This window comes from Microplitis mediator, chromosome 1 (genome assembly GCF_029852145.1).
Source record: "Microplitis mediator isolate UGA2020A chromosome 1, iyMicMedi2.1, whole genome shotgun sequence".
NCBI lineage: Eukaryota > Metazoa > Arthropoda > Insecta > Hymenoptera > Braconidae > Microplitis > Microplitis mediator.
In genome coordinates, this window is record NC_079969.1 from 22,332,544 (window position 1) to 22,350,701 (window position 18,158).

The 18,158-nt window shown below is 32.0% G+C and overlaps 1 protein-coding gene across 4 annotated transcripts in view; it reads right to left on the reverse strand.

Moving 5' to 3' along the window:
* LOC130664252 (zinc finger protein 608-like) overlaps positions 1–18,158 on the reverse strand; it is an 80,766-nt gene that overhangs the window by 42,081 nt on the left and 20,527 nt on the right. Inside the window, exons 1-2 of one of the 4 annotated variants that reach the window (XM_057464126.1) lie at positions 10,223–10,427; positions 10,083–10,143 (exon numbers count right to left, since the gene is read on the reverse strand). The exons of 1 other annotated variant lie outside the window; for it this stretch is intronic. The gene's annotated coding sequence lies outside the window, so the exon portion shown is untranslated. Of the gene's footprint in view, positions 1–3,286; positions 3,306–10,082; positions 10,144–10,222; positions 10,428–17,420; positions 18,090–18,158 lie in introns of those variants that run through there. 2 more of the 4 variants (XM_057464139.1, XM_057464149.1) reach the window with 2 other exon arrangements.

Below are 18,158 nucleotides of genomic sequence, written 5' to 3' on the forward strand. Positions count from 1 at the left end.
TCATCTAGAGATCTGCGTTGTTGGTTCGCGAGTTTTTGTTACGTGTGTTGCAAGTAAAGACCCATCGGCGAAGAAGGAAACGGTAACGAGAAACCCAACGTACGCCTGCCGGAAGTACTTGTCAAGCACTTAAGCAGAGCTGATATGAGGGGGATGACGCGTTGCGATGAGTATTATTTCAACGTGTATTATAATAACTTAACTAGGCTCGTGCTCAAGTTCATATACAGGCAGACATTTAATACAGACATAGGCATAGACAAAGACAGAGACAGAGACAGAGACGTAGACGCAGACATAGCCACAGACAGTAGACAGCAATATTTATTTTTACAATAAACTTTATACATCATATATATCTATATCTATAACAGTGATAGATATATACGCAATAATGTTGATTGTAATGAATTATAGTGCCTTCAGCGACCACGTGAATAAACTGTTCGTTTTAATTATGACGATTTAATATACCAACATATATCAAAGCAACTTGAGTATACATACATTTGAATACACACAATTAATTAATATTAATAATCCATAATTATTAATTCAAAATATGTATAATATAATATTATATACATACATATCGCGATAATATTGATGACACACATCGAATAATATTTACTTGGTAATAAAAATTAAGAAAATATGTGCGCGAGTATGTAAACATATATAGGGGAAGGGGGGCAAAAGAGGGTAGGGTAGGCAAAACGGGGTACCCCGTAATTTGATAAAAAAAAATTTTATATTTTAAATGGTTTTTAAACATTTCAAAATCACTTCTGTAAATATAATTATGCGTTACTTTGAATTTTTTTTTGGTAAACTTTTTCAAAAATCAATTGTCAGTTGAAAAATATTAATGACGTTTGTTTTATGATAAAAACTATTAAAAATTTTTTTTCTTCTTTTGTATCCAATAAACATGTAAAATATAATTTTTCTTCATGTAAATTACTTACAAAAAAATTCAACAATCAAATTCGTTTAAAATCAAAAATTTTTTTTTTTTACCTTTTTTAGGGGGTACCCCACTTTGTCCGCAGAAATGAAAAATTTTTTTTTTCAACGGCAACTGAAAATTTCTTCTATTTACTTTGAATATCATTAAAAAAAAAAAGATTTAGCGTATTTGAGTCCTCGAAAACTTGGTATTTCCTTAAGTACTCCCTTTTGCCCCTCCTTCCCCTATCTGTAAGGAGTACTTGAGGAAAAACTTTGAAGATTCAAATACTCTAAATCTTTTTTTTTGAATAATGATGAAAGTAAATAGGAAAAATTTTCAGTTGCCATTAAAAAAAAAATTTGATAAAATAAAATTTTTTTTATCCGTAATTTACATAAAGAAAATTACGTTTTAATTATGAGATGCAAAGGAAGAAAAAAAATTTTTTCGACTGACACTTGATTTTTGAAAAATTTTAACAAAAAAAATTCACAATAATGCTTAGTTATATTTACAAAACTGATTTTTGAATGTTTGAAAAAAATTTTTTATACAATTTTAGGGTACTTCGTTTTGCCCCTCCCCCCCCCCCCCTATATGAAAGTTACATATAAACATATATTAAAAATAAATAATACAATAGGTACGAAAGCAAGTGTACGTGGGTTTGGGTTCAACATGTATATGTATATGTATGTATATATATACATATATATGAAGGCATAACGTGGTAGTCGGTTAGTTGCCTGTACCGTGGAATAAAGCATAAATATTTATATGTAGTGAGAGACGTGCAGTGCATAAGCGCACGCGTTTGCCGTGTACAGAATACTTTGGCTTTGGCATCATATCACTACTACATAAGCTCCGGGATATAATACACAGCAACACACATCAGAAGACTCGACAAGAGCAGACTTTAGCTATCCGCGATTGCTATGTCGAGCTTTTCTGCCCGCGAGTACTGCAGCTCTGCCCCATCACCTCGACCTGCTCGCGTTCCACGGCAAGTCTCCCGAGACTCAACTCGTTCCATACAAGTCTTGGAACGCGCAACCAGACATACACACTATCAACTCCTATCACAACTATGTGCTGATATTTTATACACACATATACTGCTGCCAGCACACACACATGGACTATATCGAGAATATAATAGACTGCGCGAATTTGTTTGCAATTTTAACCGTGAGAACGCCAATACACTTATTACATACATACATGGAAAACATATGTAGAAATGGACGTGTATTGTATAATACTAATTTATCACACCGGTGATTTATGTATATAAATATATATATTTTTTAAATATTCCATATTCATTTAAATGATAAATTTAGTTTTATTTCGGCATGACAAATGGTTTTTAATGTACAGAGCCAGTGATTCTCATTTAACGGAGGGTAGAAGTGTTGGAAATAACAACTCCCAAGGCACCGGAGATTCTTCTTAAGCAGAATAGTGTCTGTTGTGTATATTGTATCGTATCGTATCGTCTTTTCTAGTTTCATACGAGGACGTAATTCACTCACGGGAGCAGTTTATCTCTCGTATCGCTTCTGGTCGTTATCTTGAGCTAGATCTTCTCGTCACTTAGTCTATCAGTCGAAAGCCTCTAACACCACCAGTGTGCAGGCAAACTCATCCACCTTTTTTTACATTACCTCCCCTTTCTCTCGCTTCCCTCGAGCACACACACAACACACACACAAACACTAGACCCACGTGTACACACACAGTCGCTTGAGCCTCGAGGTTCTCCATTAAACATTCTCTCGAGGTTCTCAATCCGATGGCTCATCACAGCAAAAATGAATTTCAAATGACCAAAATTATAAAACTATGAGTTTTTAATTACGAGAGATTCAAACTTGAGGTCCTGATAATGAGCAATGGGGAAAAAAATTTTGAGGAAGATGTTGATGGAGGATTTGAAATGATACCGAAGTTAGCAGACGTCTGACAGTTTTTGATTTTTTTTTACAAACGATTAATTACAAAAAAAAAATATTTTAGAAAATTGCACCTATAGTTCATTAAATTTTCTGCATGTGTATATTTTTCGTTTTTTTTTTTTTGTAATTTATTGGTTGAAAAAAAAATCCGAAAATTTGTAACTGTCTGCTAACTTCAGGATCGTGGATTTGAATGGGAGCTGAGAATCACTGGCCGGTTACTCGACTGCACCTCAGGCCGCGAGAATACGCTCCGATATAATTAGCGTGTTTAACTCTGATTTATAATGACGGTGGAAACGCCTACCGGTAACCCGACATGTTGGCTCTATAGAATAATCTCCTCTTCCCTTACACTATATTCTGTACTTACATATCTGCCCGCACGTATGTCACATGGACGAACAGACGGGTTTCAACGCTTCGTAATTGTCACTTGCACTGGTAACATATAATAACCTATAGACTGCTCTCCTCACTTTGATAATAAGTAAATAAATTTGAATCAACTACACACTAAAAAATATAAACTCAACAGAACAGTCTTTTTTTTTACGTTTGTTTTTTCTTTATCTTGACAAGATTATCGAGGGCGACATCGCGATAATTGCCAGGTGAATTATGGCCACGAGGTGTATTTTACTTTTTGTTGCTCGGAAATATTTCTGAGCTGTTCCTGATGCTTGTAAAACAACTTGAAAACTAACTCAAGACTCTGAATGTTGAGTATTTTCTGGACTATACTTGAAACTCGGGGCCTAAACTATACTAGTCAAAGATTATTCTCATATCCGTATAATCAAAAAGGGACTTAAACTGCGCACCTTTTGTCAGGTATACTCTTTACCTGGGATCAACTCCCCCAAGTATCCAAAAAGGTTCTTCTTCTTTTTATTATTATTATTGTTGTTATTCCTTTCTTTCGTTCCCATTCCAAATTATTCCAAGGTCTAGCCTAAAATCTTTAAACAGCCGGGCCATGCCTCCGACTATAATTCCAGACTAGTGAAAAATAAATTTCGAGACAATAGAAATTTTATACAGAGACATTTTTATTTAACAGCCCGGCTATTAAAGGTTTAATTTTTTTTTTCTTTTATCCACAAAATTACGGTACACGAAATATAATTCTATAAGTACTACAATAAATAATATAATACTACACGGACTATTTGTCTTTTTACTTTGTCTAGTCTCTATAGCTTTACAAAATTACGCTCAAAAGTTATTTACCGAGTTGACAAAACCCGAGTTTTGAATTAATGTTTCTTAAAACTTAACTTCTGCTATAAATGCTTGATAAATGTTAACATTTAATGACAGTGTGTTGTAAATATGGCGAATTTAAATTAACACTTGTACATACACTACATACTTTTGGGCCTTTCACATATTTTGGACTATCGAAATTCGCCAGTTAACTCAGTAATTCATAAAACTAGGGAAATATATACCGATATACCTTTCACTGTAAAAAATTTGCGGAGTGAACGTGGATTAAATCCGGAGTAAATTCGGACTGTGTATTTGTTTAATCCTTTTGGAGTAAAATTCACTTCACAGGGGAGTTTTTTTAATATTTGAACTCCGGTTTAGAATAAAATTGACTCCAAAGGGGAATTTATTTGAATATTTAAACTCCAGTTTAGAATAAAATTTACTCCAAAGGGAAGTTTACGTTAATATTGAAACTGCGGTTTAGAATAAAATTTACTCCGAAGAGGAATTTATTTGAATACTCAAACTCCGGTCTAGAATAAAATTTACTCCAAAGGGGAGTTTATTTTAATATTAATACTCCGACTTGGAGTAAATGTGAATTTCTTCGCTTTAAAAAACTCCCATTTACTCCGTATGCGAAGTAATTTTTTTTTACTCCGAAACTCTGAGTAACGGAGTGAATTTGGACTTAAATAAAATCCGTAATCACTCCGAATTAACTCCGGCTTTTTTACAGTATTCAAATAGTTATTTATGTTCCTATAATAGCCGCATAATTTTTTAAAACTCATAAAAATACTTTCCATTTAAAAACTTTCTTTTAATTAACAAAAAATTGTTTTTAAACTTTTTCATTCAATTTAAATCTCACGAGTGATATTTACAGTATCTCCATATATGTACCCGTATATATAAATGGATTTAAAGTAGAGGGGGTAACGTAAACGTCGATATCTCCAGGTATAGTCTCACAGGATCGTCACGAGGACCAAATAATAGATTAGCTCCGATTGTATTAGATTACGATGACATTCCTAATTAACTGTTGCCGATATCTCCCTTTAATTAGACAGATATATACATGTTATAAATTAAATATATATATAAATATCAAGCATGAGAAATTGCAATTGTAGATACAATGTAACAACATTGCGACAATAAATGAGTTAATATCGACAACACAAATGCGGTTATGTCATCCGTTGACGTTTGTCCGCAAATTGAAATAATAATTGTCGTATACAAGTACATATATATAGACATATATGTATATATGATAACAACGCATAAGTTTTAATTCCCCGATAAATAATCTCTAGCGAACTTGTTATTCACTAAACATATATTTCTCTTTCTCTATATATATATATATATATTTATATATAATACATTGAAAAATTATAATTATAGGAATAATAAATAATATATAATGATAATCACAGCGTTATCTTTCAACTGATACAGCTTGTTATGATAATAAAATAAAAAATAAAAAGTTTTTATGTCCGTGTTACTGGATTTTAAAAAAAATAAATCCTACATATATATTTGTAAGTGTGTGTATGTGTGTATGTGTGCATGTGTGTTGTATGTGTACTTAAAATAGCTGGTTTTATCAAAACAACTTTACTTGGACTTTAAAATTCATGTTAATTATTCAATTAACTCAATATCTTTATTTATTATTACTCTGGATAGCCATATTACGGAATTAATTGGTCTTAGTATTATTTATTCGTTATTTAATTATTGAGAAGTAGGAAAATAAAAAAAAAAATAATAATAAATAAATGGTAAGTAAAGAAATCATTACAAGGACATGACAAATCGAGGACGCTGTTGATTAATGACTAGAACAATGTATATATTTATGAATGTATGTAAATGTGGATGTGTGTGTGTGTGTGTGTGTGGATTTATATTTTTTCTTGAGAAATAGTTAAACTACTAGGCTAGTTAAAAACACGAAAACAATAGTGATTAGATCTTAATGTTTGCAGTGTGCTATTGAAGTCTAAGTAGTCGTTAATTTATTTGATAAGACAGACAATACTACACGATTTTAAGTAAGATTGAATTTAACGATTAAAAGTCTCAATGACCGGAAGTAAGGGGTTTCATTTGCGTTAAGCAGAGCAATAAAAAGAGGAATAAAGCAAAAAGTGAGAGATAAAATTGAGTGGTGAAGAGAAAATACGGGGAGAGACGACGTTATATTACGAGGAAAATGCTTTCAAGAATCAACAGTGGAGTATAAAAGTGAGGATGACGTCAACGCTCTTTGCCGTTTAATACAGAGGAAACTTTCTAACTTCCGACAACGGTAATTCAATGGTTACAAGTTTTAGATAGTGGGAGTTGAGTTGCGATAGGAAAAGTTTAACTAGAAGGTGAAAACCTTTTCAAGTGCATTTTTTTTAAAAAACTCTCAGCTGTTAAATTTATTTTTAATAACGAGGTGAATACACGTTTCATTTATTTTTGTATAAAAAATTTTATGTGGATTTAGAGGCTTAAATTTTTTTTCTCGATAGTTTGTTTGACTACGGATTGAATAATAAAAAAATAAATAAAGAAAAATGGTTGGAGTTTAAAAATTCTCTACCAAGGTCTTTTTTTACACTTTCATACCTGTATAAAAATAACAAATATCCTCAAAATATATGATAAATATCAGAAAATATATGTGGCCTATTTAACTATATTTTCTGATATATTTATTTTTATACTAAAAAATATAATATTCATCATATACGAGTCCGTATATGTTTAGCATATATAAAATATATGTCATTCACATACAAAAAATATATTTTTATCATATATGAAAATATATATTCTTGTCATATACGAAAAATATATTCTGATCATATATAAAAACATATATTTATATTGTGTATGGAAAAAAAAAGTTTCTTATTCGTATGACCAACTCCAATTAAATTAGATATAAATTTTAATATACTCTTTAAATTGCAGTTAAAATTTTCAAAATTAGTTAATTCGATGCGAATATATATACCCATATACATATACATACACCGAATAAAATATATGCTTAAATATAACAAAGAAAATATATGGCTCCATATATAATATAAATTATATGCTACCATATATTTCATTTCATATAAAAATTTTATATTTTTTGAATATAAAAGGAAATATATCAATACAATATATTATAAGTTAAAGCTAAATGTATATTTAGCTTAATATAAAAAACATATAAGTTACATATATGGAATACATATATTTACTATTGTATATAATTTTATATTAAATCGGCCAAAATTTCTATGATTTTTTATAATATACAATATAATATATCATATATTTTTTTGATGCAAACATATATGATTTTATATATTTTAACTATATATTGTTTTTTCATACGGGCACTGTCGACTGATTTGAAAATTTTAATTTTGAATTAAATTATGTAATTTTTTTTCTTAATCAACTTAAATAAAGTAATCGATAAAAATTATTTTTATAGTTCAGAAAAATGTTATTCCACTTCTCTGCACTTACCAGTAATGATAATAACGATTATTTATTATTATTATTATTATGGCAATACAGATAATGTAGAAAGTCGTGAGTGTATAAAAATAATAAATTTATTAGATGAAAAAGGAATTTTAAGTACATCATTGTATAGATTGTTGCGAGTGACTGTACACGCACGTGCTGAGATATAATCACGTGGAGGGGCTATCGTTACGCGTAAGATGGATCGAGCTCTAATACACTCTGCGAGAGAGAAAAAAAAAGTTTAGTTAAATAAAATGGAGAGAGAAACCGGAAGATTTATTACTAAAATTAATGGATAAAAGTCCCAACACTCAAGCAGTTGAAGGAAAATCTAATTTGTTATTGTAAGCAAGTAAATAAAATAATTAAATTCCAATTAAGAGATTAATAAAGTTAATTAGCATTAATGCCGAGTGGGTTTTAATGTGATGATTTAGATAAATGTCTACAAGAATGGAAATGTGTGTCGAGTTTGAACGGCACACATTTTTAAATTTCAATGGACTAATGGGCGTGGACGAGTTAATGACTGGAGTAAAAAGTAATCTTTTTAATTAAGAAACCCTTTTATTTGGTATCCAAAAGAACCCTCTACCAGATGATCGTGTGAAGCAAACGAACCCCCTTGAGGCCAAGTCTTAGTCATGCACGTGCATCAATAATAAAAAATTCACTGTTCGGTACAATGAATTCGCACACGCAGAAAGATTCATAATTGATTCCATTCATCTAGACTTCGATGTTGCGACGAGTTTCATTATCAGTTAACACATAACTACATATCCAATAGCAAAAAGAATTCGAAAAAAAAGTACAGGATACAAAATGTCCCTGAAGATCGGAAATTTTTCTGCGCAGCAAAAATGAAAAAAATTATGATCCTGTTAGCAGACAACTAAAATTTTTAGGACTTGTTTTCAAACAATTAAATTTGAAAAAAAAAAAAACTAAAAATATGCACATGTAGAAAATTTAAAAAACTACAAGTGCAATTTTTTTTAATATTTTTTTTTTTATAATTTATCGTTTTTTAAAAAATCCAAAAATTATTAGACGTCGGCTAATTTCAGTATCATGTTTAGGATGGGGGGGGGGTGGCTTAAGATTTTTAGGTGATATACCAGCATCTATCAGCGAAATCTAGTCATCCCGTAGATGTTTTACTCCAATTTTTTTCGTTGCGCGAAAATCGCTCCGATCTTCAGATGCATCTTGCAAAAATAAATTTTCAGAGCCGAAGATTAAAAACATTTACGGTAAATCGATAGGACAATGAAGCAGGTAGAATAATAAAATAATCGGCGGTATAATTCAGCCGTGGATTCGGGTGGTAAGTAAAGATACGGTCTGAAAGCCGTTACGTGGTTAATAACGCTCGAGTCCACCGCGACGGCCGAGGGTTCCAAGCACTTTGGAGTACATATGTATGTATATATATATATACATATATATACATACATATGTACACATGGAGTTTGTGTGCGTGAGTCTGGTGGCGATAGGCGCAGGAGCGGCTTGCCCGTCGAGGCATCGATCGGAGGACGGAGCCAACAAGCTACCAAGCATGACAAAGACAGAAATAATATGATGTTGCTGGTTCTCTAGCTCTATAGTTATATCTGTAATAATAATAACAATAATAATAATAGTATTACAAGTAGTATTACTACTACAATGATACTCGTAGCCGATAAAACACGATCGACGTTCTTAGCTAATGCGCCTATCGCGAGGCCGCACTTAACGCCAAATTGCTATAATACTTTGGCGCAGTCTGGTGGCAATACGCCTCTACTCTCTCACCTTCTGCCTCCGTACTACTACTCTTCTCTTCTCTTCTCTTCTCTTACTATTCTCTCTTACGTCTCCATCTTCCTCACTTATTCTCCGTCTCTGTCTCAGTATTCTGTATGTATCCTAACTCTGTAGTCTGTAGGCGCACTGACGTATCCTTTGTCCCACGCCGTAATCCAATTTCACGGACTGGCACAACCTCCACCGGGTAGACCCAAGAGGGGGTACTTTGAACACGAGTGAAAAGAACACACGGTGTGTGCGCCAAAGAGAAAGATGGATTTATTAAAAAATATATACCTACACATCCATATATATTGAGAGCCAGAGCCGGAGCCGGAGCAGAGGGAGAGACAGAACCAGAGAGAGAGAGAAAGAAGTGGAGAATGATCGAGTACAGTTTGGATCTCGACTTTGACTACTGCATCAAAACGTCAACGGTTTTTTTTTCTCATCTCCAATAAATTAAATAAAATATCATTTTTTTTTAGTTGGGTAAATTATTCTGTAGATGTGTTAAGGTTTAAAGATACAAATATATATATAAAAATAATTTATGAACTTATGAATACTGACGGATGTTGAAAACTAAAAGATATGTCTCGGATACTCACACACTGTAATCCACACACGCATGTCAACACACACTAGCAAGCATGGCTGCATGGCGAGTAACTGCACAGAAATGTCGACACTGAATAAGAATATATATGTATATATATTTATACAATTATAGATAGATATATATATTCACTCGAGTTAACTCAACGTGCACACACAATCACCACACATACATTACATGCACTGTAATAATGAGTATCACAAAAATCCAATGAGCTTTGGAGTTGCTGGTGGGTTTTATGCCCGCGAAAATAAAATTGTTTATTTAGTATGACTTATTTAAAAAGGATTTATTTGTTATTTTCTGGGGAATCAGACAAAACTCGCGTCGCCGGTTCGAGCGCTTGGCGCTTACTGAGGCATCGCGCTCCCCCTCTTGCCCCGCCACCGGGCTGCCGTCGTTGTGGAACGACCCTCATTGGCGTAGACCCGCGGGGACTTTAAAATTCCTCATGAGTAATTTTCGAAATTATATTTTCGGTGTTTTTTTTGACGTACTTTTTATTCGCTTGTTTTTATTTATTCTGTTCGGCGGTTTAATATTTAAAAAAAAAGTTTTATTGGAAGCACCTGAGTAATGGATAAAATTAATTTGATTGCAGTTGAGTGGAAGCGTCCCATTGACGCCGACTCGCCGGGACTTTAAATTATTTTCATCGATTGTTTTCTCAACTGCTGAACCAGCGTTTCAATTAAAATTTAACTTTTCTTATGATAAAGTAATGACTTGTCAAATCAATTATCTTCATTTTGTATTGTAACGATACTTTGTTTATGTATATACATATATACATTTGTGTAGGCAATTTTTTTTTTTTTTTTCGGAGCACAAGCAGCAGAGAAATACAAAATTGTTTTTTTAATTTTTATTTTTATAGATAATTTCACTTTACTTTCATTTAACGAATTTATATTACAAAAAAAAAGATATATATATATTGCATATATATTACAAAAAAAAATTTTGTCTTTTAAATTTTGAGTGACCGATTTTGTCACAAAAATTTTGTTTTGCTCCAAAATAAGTAAAAAAAATTCAAATTACAAAATTCTGTACATCCCCACCTTTCCCTGTACAAAGAGTAAAATAAAGTACTCCAAAAATTTGTGTTTTAATTTCTAGTGACCTATTTAACCCAAAAATTTTGGTTCACTCCAAAATTTACAATAAACTAATAATAAGAAAAAAAAATTTCAAAATTAAAAGTTCTGTGCATGCCCACTGTACCCCACCTTTCCCTGTACAAAAAGTAAAAAAAAGTACTCCAAAAATTTGTGTTTTATTTTATAAGTGATCCATTTTATCCCAAAAATTTTGTTTTACTCCAAAATTTACAATAAACTCAAAATAAGTCAAAAAAAAATTGAAAATACAAAATTCTGTACATGCTCACTGTCCCCCACCTTTCCCTGTACAAAAAGTAAAATAAAGTACTCCAAAAATTTGTGTTTTAATTTCTGTAACCCATTTTACCCAAAAATTTTGTTTTGCTCCACAATTTACAATAAACTAAAAATAAGTAAAAAAAATTCAAAATACAAAATTCTGTACATGTCCACAGTACCCCACTTTCCCCTATACAAAAATTCAAATGAAGAACTACAAAAAAAATTTTTTTTATAATTTCTGTGACCCATCTTACTCCAAAAATTTCTTGCTCCAAAATTTTCAAAAAACTCGTAACAAATAAAAAAATTTCGACAAATTTTTTTTTTTATCTTTTACAAAATTTTGTAGCTGCTCATAGTACCCCGCCTTTCCCTGTACATACCTTAAGTAGTACATACTTGAGTAAATATTGAATAATTATTTATTTATCGATAAAATTATAAATAAATAATAAAGTTGGCGTATGTAAATAGCGACGTAAACTGACACGTGCTTTTATAAACTTGGAATAATTTATGACAATACCAACACGCCAGTACGTAGCATTAGACCTATTATTACAAACAAAAGTCTATAGACTTGATTTGCATTACGTACTTAAACTTAATGCTCAGTAACGATCACAGTCTCAATCTCTATTCCCATCTCTGTCTTTATCTTTGAATGTATACTCGCTATGCCACATACTCACACACGCGCACACTCACACACTACTTATCTACGAATTAGTTGTACTGTGAGTTGTATGTAAAATAATTCACACATTTATAAATCAATTGATAAACCCAGTAAATATTAACTCAAGCACAAGCCATCAGAGACTGAGCTCTGTTGTCTTATAACGAATTGATTGTCTTGTTATTTCTGTGCATGTACATGTGAATATTGAGTGTAATTGGGTATAAAAAAAGTATAAAGATAAAAATGAAATGAAAAAAAAATAAAAAGTGATATGATATGAATAATAATTGGTAATGAGAAATGATATTTATATAAAAGTAAAGAGGCAGAGATCGAGTCTTGGGTTTCCGACTAATTGCGTGACCTTAAACGAAGCATCTTGTATTGCCACGACGACAACGAGGCCGAGCGTTGCGTGAAGTAGCATCCGCTGCAGCCAGTTGACACGCAGGCTGAATGCTCGTGCGACACGTGATCCGGACATTAGGCGTAACAAACGTCAAGTGCCGTGCCAATTTGAATAACGAAAAACTTAATTGAGTTGTAAACTTTAACGGTCTTACGCTATTTTTTTTTTTTTTACTATCCACTAATTACCGATTCTTGAATCGGCTTACTAATGTGACGGTGCAGCGATTGAATGGAGACCCGAGACTGTAAACTAGAACGAGTCATCGGTTGTAAATCCATTTTTAGAATCGGGGAATGAAAAGCAGATCGGAAAAAATCGGAGTATTGATAAATGGAAAATTTTTGTCGATTGAACTTTAGTTTGAAATTTTTTTTCGCGGTAATCGATTGGATTTATGGAAACTTCAACTTCAAAGCTGTGGAAAGTGTGAAATTGATTTTTTATTTTACACAATACTAGAGTAACCTGGGGTGTTTATAACAATGGACATTCATTTGTAGAATTCCTATATATGAAAAATAAATTTAATAATTTGAATGATAAAAAAAATTTCCAGGATGTTTTAAAATATTTTTAAAAAATTTAATTTAATTTCCGATCACTGGATTTTTTCGGAAATTGATCTCTGGGATTATCAGCAATGAAATTTAATTTAAAAATTATAAATTATTGTTCTGAATTTTGGTAAATTAGGTCACGAATTACCAGAGAGAGAAGTTATAAAAAAACAGTTAAAATAGAATAATATCAGAATTATTTTTTGATGACATTTCGCGCCTCCTATTTTCAGGTACCAGAAGGGTCAATAAATAAACAATAAAACGTAATGATAAAGTGTCGACATCGTATTTTCTGTCGGTTGTTATTTGAGCCGCGGGATCCTGCTCGTGAAGAATAAAAAAGTATTGCGGGACTATAAACCGCAGACTCTAGTGTACTGATAATACTTATAAGACTCTCGACTATTTCTTTGGTTCGTTCATACTCCATCTCCATCCTTCTCCGTTGCGTTCTTTAGCCGTACTTTAAACGGAAGAATACCGACCAGAGAAGGGGAAATAAGATCAGCTGGTTTCGGTAGAAGTGGCCCGAATTTGTTGCAAAAGACCGCTGGTATACAAGAGCACCTGGATGTAAACGAGGGAGAGATCCTTTATAATGCGATGAAAACACAGGATAAAATTATATCGACCTTTATAATATATATAACAACAACCAAAATAATAATACTCATGTATGAATAATATGATTGATGATAATGAATAGACGAGCAATAAATAAATAATAAAATAAAAATAAACTGGTGCGAATGTGTTATTGTGACGGTAAATTTGTAATTAGGGGACAATTATCACAGATGGGATATTTCCGGTTAATCAAGATGATCAACAGAGCGTAGAATGCCACTAAACGATTACGATGTATCACGCCCGAGTGCTCCCTTCATTGAAAAATTAACTAAAAAAATAACTATTCGCCATTATATCGCTTCCATATCTTCAGAAATAAGATTTATGTGTTTAGTTTGCGGGCACGAGGCCGTAAGAGGTCTAAGTAAAGAGGAAAGATGGTTAGTCGCGGACTTTTATTATATCGCGATACCATACATTCACTCCCTACTCGGTCTCCTCACGATATCACGACATTACACGCACGCACACACATGAAAACAACCAACTAGTGTGTAGCTGCACGCACCTTTCCGAGCCACCGACTCATCAAACGACCACTCATCGAAACCAAACTATCATCTCCTATGTATTCTCTAGTCTTAATTATACCTTTTGATAATGAGTTTATTTTTACTATCGTGTTTTTATTGCAAGACCGATCCGCGGGTTGCTGATATCATGATTAATTCAATTAATTGATATAAATATATAAATAAAATAAAACGGGGATTTATATGAGCACTGTTATGATTTATTGTACTCCAAGTGATAAATATAAACAATAATAATAATTATCTTTAGTTCTTGGGAAATATCTTCAGGCTCTATTAAACATTTACTTAAACTTTAGGTGGGAGCGTCAAATGGTCATTAATTTTTATCAGGGTATTCATTACTAGAGCGCTTAATCCAATTAGCCAGAGGGCAAAGTAACAAAAATTGTATTTTAATTGTTATTTTTTAATGTTTGTTAATAAGGCCACGGTTAAATAATTAAAAAGTAAATAAATATGCTAATAAATATAAATTGAATCTGCATTAAAAGTATAAATTCCTGACATAGTTACGGAAAATAATTTATTGTATAAGAATTTTTAATTAAAAAACCAACTGCCGGTTGTTTTTTACGGACAATTAATTGTGTCAAGAGCAACGGAAATGTTTAGAAAATAGTAAAATAATAAATAGAGAAAAAAAATATGAACTAAATGATTTAGTTTCAGTAGATACGTATAATTTTGTTAAAGAGAAAATATGAAATTTAAAATGGAGAATAGAAGTGAGTGGATGAAAAAATAATTTTTGATATGGGAAAGTTAGCGAGGACTTGTAACGAAAAAGCTTTTGTGCTAGAGGTGCATTCGCTGAAAAAAGTAATAATGGATGAAATAAAAAAATTTTGAGCGCTTTGACTACGTGAGAATTTTCCTGGGTAGAGAGAAAAAGAAAACGATTGACGGAAAAAAGGAGAGAAAGAGAAAGAGACAAGTTACGAGTGGCATTGCCAGGCAGCTGCAACATTGCCTCGAAAAAATCCACATACCCAGCCAGCAGCAGTTGGTGCATAGTAAGTGGCTGCAGAGCCAGTGTATTATTTTAAATCTCAACGACAATGCCGATTAAGAGTTACTCATGCAGTTTTCCAGGTTAATGCGACACGTCAACGGATCACGGATCCGACTTACAATTGATCTAATAATAAAACGACAATACGATTTATTTTTTCGTTTTTATTTGGGTCCGACAAAAATGGGGCATGAAAGTTATTGAAGTCAAGACACAGAAAAAAATATTTTTTGGCGCAAAAAATTTTACTTGCCCTAAAAAATTTGTTGATCCTGAAGTTAGCAGACACTTGATAATTTTTTGATTTTTTTTTTCACCAAATCAATTATAAAAAAAAAAAAAAATATGTATATCTAGAAAATTTTAAAAACTTCAGGTGCAATTTTTTCATTTATTTTTTTTTTTTTTATAATTTATTGATTACAAAAAAATCAAAAAATTATTAGACGTCAGCTAACTTCGGTATCATGAAATTTTTTGTACTATAAATTGAAAACGAAAATTTTCTTGAGGTGAGAAAAAATTTCCTTGAGCTGAAAAAAACTTTTGGAGTGAGAAAAAATTTCTTGTGTTGATAAACTACTAAGGAAATTTTTATGATACAAATTAACGGACGTCTAATAATTTTTGGAATTTTTTAAAAATGATAAATAAAAAAAAAAAATATTAACAAAAATTGCACCGTAGTTTTTAAAATTTACTAAATGCGCATTTTTTTATAATTAATTTTCTGACTTCCGGAAATTATTAATTATCTGCTGACTAGGATCATAAATTTTTCGCCTCATTTCACAATGAAAAATTTTTCTTACTCCAAAAAATCTTTCCTTTCCATGTAGAAAAAAATAAAGTTTTAATGAAGAAAATTCAATAAGGAATTTCGAAGTTTTAATTACGATATCTAATCTATAAGCTGTAAAATTCATTGATATAGATAACACTATATTTATTATTAACTATCATATACGTAAAGAAACCATCCAATTTTTCAAAACTTTCTTTCCATCGACTATTCCTCCAATAAATTTACCATCCGTCTCTAAAAATCCAAGTCCGCCATAAAAGAAAAATACGTCTAGACTTTTCCTACTGATAACTTTAATTTGATAATTTGTTAAAATTACAATGCAAATAGACAGCAATTACTTATCCGTCCATAATTATACTTTCAATATATAACAATTTCACTATCGACAATTAAATTTAAACCTTAGGATATTTATGACTCAGCAACTTCACTATCTACTAAATAATCTTTTACTCAAGAGAAAGGAATAGAAGACTCACTTGATTTTCGAACGTTTCTAGTTTGCTAAGTAAAGTGTATGTGGCAATTTGTTGCCCAAATGTTTCTTTTTTTTTTTTTTTTTTCTGGGGACCAGAGACACTGATGGTTAAAAATGAAAGAAAAGAAGTATAAGGATGCTTAGCCGAAATTGAGGCAAAGTAAAAAATAAAAAAGCATATAATATGTATATATATGTATATAAAAGAGTGGAAAAAGTGTCTTGCGAATTTAGCATGTTGAAAGATAATTGCCAGCGCCCGAGGCTAAACTGGAACGTGGTGGTCGTGGCAAAGAAACGATATAACCGGTTCAAGTGTGCGTAAAACACGCACACAGCATAAATACTTGTAATCTCGCTCTCTCATACCTAAAAGTGATGCCGACAGAAAACCGGCAAGTAATCTCTTCCATCCAATGTACCCGGTACCGGGGTATCCTCGTGGCCTCGCGTTACATATCCTTTGTCCGTGTGGTAATCCTATGGCCAAGCACCACCATATATATTCCTACATATATATTCCCTCATATATATATGGGTATGGGTATACAAATGTATGTGCATGAACCGGGAGCTCAGAACTACACGGTATTGTGGATATGTTGCGCGGTAGCTCGTGCGCACATGCGCCAGAGATAAACCAACTCGGAGTAAAAAAGAAATAATGATGATGATAATAATAATAATTAAATTAAAATTGATATTACAGATATCGGAGTGACATCTAATCAGTTTAATTATCTCAAGTTTATGAAAAAAAAAAATAATTTACTTTAGACATAAAAAAAAATCTGTAAATTTGAATAATAAAAAAATAGACATACACGTTAACAGCTCAGGATCCTGGTTACTAATTAACGAATATTTAAAAAACGTGACACTGTTTTCACATTAATGTATAAGGTGTAATCACCATTCAATGTCGTCGAAGAAGAGCCTGCTATGCCCGAGTATCTTTAACGATAGACGGAGATAGAAATAACATGCTCGAGGCGCACTAACATCCGCACACATCCATATCCATGAAGACTTACACGAGTGCACACAGCTCGCGGTTAACAGAAATGCGAGTCACGATAAAACACTATCACATGTGTGTACAAGTACATACACATAAGCCAACACCAATACGCCAGTCATTCGACAGCACGAGCTGGCATTTGGACACGATACAAACGAATAGTCGGCTACAACTCTCGGGAGCTTTAAAATCCTACTCATATATTTTAATTTTTTTTTTTTTCACTATTCAGCGGTAAAATTTAAACACTCGTGTCAGTGTGTACCTTTTTCATTGAAACTTTGCGTTAGACGTATGTACATACAATTAACGTCGTATTAGATGATACTCAATATATGTATCAATACATGTACATATATATGTGTATATAAGTTAGCACACTTTTATTTAGATAACTGATTGGTAACAGAGTGGATCATTGATAAATAAAAGTTGGTCTAATGCAATCCTGGTAAAAGCTCGCCGCCAGAGCAACCGCTTGGCGTTTACTGAACACATCGTGTTCTCTCTTGGTCCCCCTCCTCTCCTATCCAATACATGC